Below are 3,777 nucleotides of genomic sequence, written 5' to 3' on the forward strand. Positions count from 1 at the left end.
GGTATACAGTTAAATTTCAAATTAGTTCCCCCCCTCCTTTTTTTTTTTTTTTTACATAGAAGTAACACAACTGAAAAAAAGAATACATGCCTGTATCTGCTTAGCCAAAATTGTAAAAAAAAAATTAATTACTTTATTGTAGCAGGAAATCCCATTTAGATAAATGATCTCTTACAAGACCTGACCAAGGTAGCAGCCATGCAAAACATTAACACACATAATACAATTAAAATACAACATACAAAACACGTATTTAACAGAAATCTCTTACTGAAAACATGTAATAGATTACAAATTCTAATAAAATAAAGTTTTTTTTGCAGCTGTACTCAGACATAAAGCCAAAAGTCTGACCAAATATGATGCATACAAATATTATTTTATCAAAGCCTTAGAAGCGTGAAAAAGCAATATTAAGTAATATTTTAAAATAATAAAAAATTGTCCTGCTCCAAATTCACACGTCAGGTTTACCAAATCATCTTCACAGGATACAACTGAGCTGCTGAGGTGTAGAAAGAAACAGTGATGCTGCGACGTGGTTGAACTTTCAACCTTTCATTCAACTGCCCAAAGTCTTAACCACTTCCTGCTTTAAATAGTTTTTTTTCTAACCAGCAGAAACGCTGCGGTGCTCAAAAACCCAGAAACACATCTGAGCATGAGCCCTGAACCAGGAACACGTGCCTGTGCGCACACACATATACACTGTATAGCAACAGACTACATTCAGTTACTTTACTTACTAAATATGGTTGCAACCTAATACAACTATCTAAAGTAGGCACGACCTAAACTGCAAGGGTTTAATGTTTATGTTGGTACCTACCCACGGCATTTCTCAACAAATTGAGTTTGTCCTGTTTTCCCAAAATAAAGCCTAAACAAGCCTGTAACCTTCAGTTAAACCACAGCTGCAACCCTGAGCAGGCAGTTATTTATGATAAATGAACAAATACTTTCCTGTTAATGAAAGCAGTCTTTTCTCTTTTTTTCATATCTGACCGCTCACATGAAAGTAAAGATGAGAGTAAATGCACCTCTACTCTCTCCTATATTAACATTTCTGTAGATCATTCTGTAGTTATACATATTTAGAAGATATAACCTGTTGATTCCAATCAGTGGGTGTACGTCATAAACTAGCTGCTCAGTCTGAAAGCAAAGTCTACCCTCAACAGTAAATTCTAGGTATTTTGGGGGAAATTTCAGACGAGTATTACTATCAATCTAATTTTCTCAATCATTTCGTTTCCCTAACTGTATGATTTAGTAAAACCAACAGTTTTACAGACGTCTTTTTTTTGTTGTTTTGCACTGGTTTCATCCTTTTAATATTGCCGTTTCCTGTATAGTTCGCATCAACAATCCGGTATAATTATTGTAGAATTCGTTTTGAAAAGGCAGGAAGTTTCCCAGTGATAGTGTTGTATTGTATCTTTAAGCAGTTGCACTTGTTCTGAATGCACTTTGTTTTAATGAAAGAACATATTTAATTTTACAACCTTTCAGGAAGCCAGAGGGCCTGTACATTATTATTTAATGTACACATGAGTGCATTTAAGTTAAACATTTAAGTTAGAATTTTTATTTATTTTATCCTGTGCATTGTTGCAATGTGCTATAAATAAATATTTTCATAATTTGTATTTGATTTATTCTTTGAAACTTTAATATTTAATTTATGCAATTGATATGCCTTGATTTTAGTAAGTTTAGTACACAGTCATAGCCATAAATGCAACGGTAATAATAATTGGCATAATTTCTTTCGGTGTTTCGGTTTTCGGCTTGCTTTCCTCCTTTTTCGGTTTTTGGTTTCGGCCAAGAATTTTCATTTCGGTGCATCCCTAGTTACAACAGTACCCGTCAACGAGCAGGATACAACAGACAGGAAGTGAACAGCAGGTTTTCCAAATTGATGTGTTGGAAGCAGGAAAACAGGCATGCACAAGGATCTGAGTGACGCTGACGAATTGTGATGGCTAGAGGACTGGGTCAAAGCATCTCCCAATCAGCCAGTACTGTAGGGTGTGTTCTGAAAGAACTGAAGAACTGAAAGAATCATGAATATCCAAGACTTACTGATGCACATGGAGAGTGAAGGCTAACAAGTCGGGTACTGATCTTACAAAAGAGCTTCTCGAACACAAATTGTTTAAAAAGAAAGAAAGCAAGAATGCTGGTTATGATAGAAAGGTGTGATACACTCTGTGTTCTCTCAGATTAATACACATGGGGCTGCATAGCCACAGACCACTGTGCCCATGCTGACATCTGTCAAAAGTAGTGCATGAGCATTAGAACCAGACCAATGGAAAAATGGTAACCAGGTCTGATGAATTACGTGTACTTTCATATCACGTGATGGCTGAGTGTGTGTCGTTTGTCAGAAACAGGTGGCACAAAAGTTCACTATGAGGGAAAAGTCAAACAGGTGGGGGTTTCGTAATGCTCTGGGCATCGTGCACTGGGAATCCTTGGGTCCTAGCATTCATGTGGATGTTCCTTTGACAAATACCACCTACCGAAAGACCAACAGCAACCCTACATGACAACGGTTTGCCAAAGGGGTTGATCCTCTTATCCTCCAGATCTAATTCTGATCGAGCAGCTGTGGGATGTGCTGGACAAACCAGTGTGATTCATATAGGCCTCATTTTCTACTTGAAGGTTCTGCTGCTAACAGCTTGGTGCAAGACACTACAGCACACCTTCAGAGGTCTTGAGGAGTCTGAACTGTTCTGATGGCACAGGGAAAGCCTACACAATATTAGGCATGTAGTTGTAATGTTCCGTGTCGCAACATGAGCCTGTGTTTTTCAGTCTCATAAGCAGGAATGAGAAAATGTGAAACATGCCAGACGCACCTGAGGTTAAGAGCTTTACCGGCCACAAAGGATTTCTGCTTATTAGATATTCAGCTATAGATTCCGAATGTTAAATAAACCCAGTGTTATGGTTAACATTATTAGTTGTTTATTTTATAACAATTAGACATAATCTGCAGGTAACTGATGTTACACACAGCTAGAAATTCCAGCTCTCTGGTCCCGCTTGTCCCCCAGCTGTGTTACACTTAGCACGCTGAAATCGGAAAAATAACCTTACCAGCTTTAGACAGATTCATAGAAAACATTCAAATGAAGACATTCGTACATTTACGATCGTGTTATATATGTTGAATAAGTCTAGATAAGTGCATTGCTGATAAATCAGTTAAAATTCATTCCTTTTTTTCCATCTTAAAAATGGCCGCTGGAGATGATGAGCAGTAAAGCTGCTGCACGGCTCGGAGACGCGCCCATCACATATATCCATCCGCATGTTGTTGGTTTTTTATTATTTTTTTAAAGCGTTACGAACAGCAAAAGAAGCGCAGCTCTCCGTCTGAAACTGAGATCTGAAACTGAGTGAAGAAACGGGATGATTTTGCTCACCTGAAACCCTCCTGACTCCTACATGTCTTCGCCATCTTAGAGCAGCGTTCAGACGATGCTGTCCTATCGCGAGATTTCGGATTCTCGAGGCGGTGGAGTCTGCTGTCAGGGGGCGTTTCTGTGGAAACCAGCTCACTGCGGATCAGCGCTTTAATCGAAATAATATTATGGTTTATGATTTAATAATGAATACCAGGGTAATGTGTTTTCTTATGTTAATTAACAGCGAGATTTAGATTTTGTATTATTTATTTATTTATTTATTTATTATTGTTTGGAGCATCCATTATACGTCTCTGTTAATGAGTTCTTACTATGGGGTATTTAAAAATATATA

General features: G+C 37.7%; 1 protein-coding gene and 1 long non-coding RNA gene across 2 annotated transcripts in view; one reads left to right on the forward strand and one right to left on the reverse strand.

Moving 5' to 3' along the window:
* The window catches only part of hsd17b10 (hydroxysteroid (17-beta) dehydrogenase 10), a 13,973-nt gene extending 10,447 nt beyond the window's left edge, over positions 1-3,526 (reverse strand). The window contains exon 1 of the mRNA XM_083570427.1: positions 3,441-3,526. The gene's annotated coding sequence lies outside the window, so the exon portion shown is untranslated. The remainder of the gene's footprint in view (positions 1-3,440) is intronic.
* On the forward strand, positions 374-3,483 carry LOC310741975. Its single transcript, XR_014538112.1, has 2 exons — positions 374-1,472; positions 1,855-3,483. It is a non-coding gene; the product is annotated as an uncharacterized lncRNA (long non-coding RNA).
* Positions 3,527-3,777: the final 251 nt, after the last annotated feature.

Source organism: Silurus aristotelis, assembly GCF_946808225.1.
Source record: "Silurus aristotelis genome assembly, chromosome: 19".
Taxonomy (NCBI): domain Eukaryota; kingdom Metazoa; phylum Chordata; class Actinopteri; order Siluriformes; family Siluridae; genus Silurus; species Silurus aristotelis.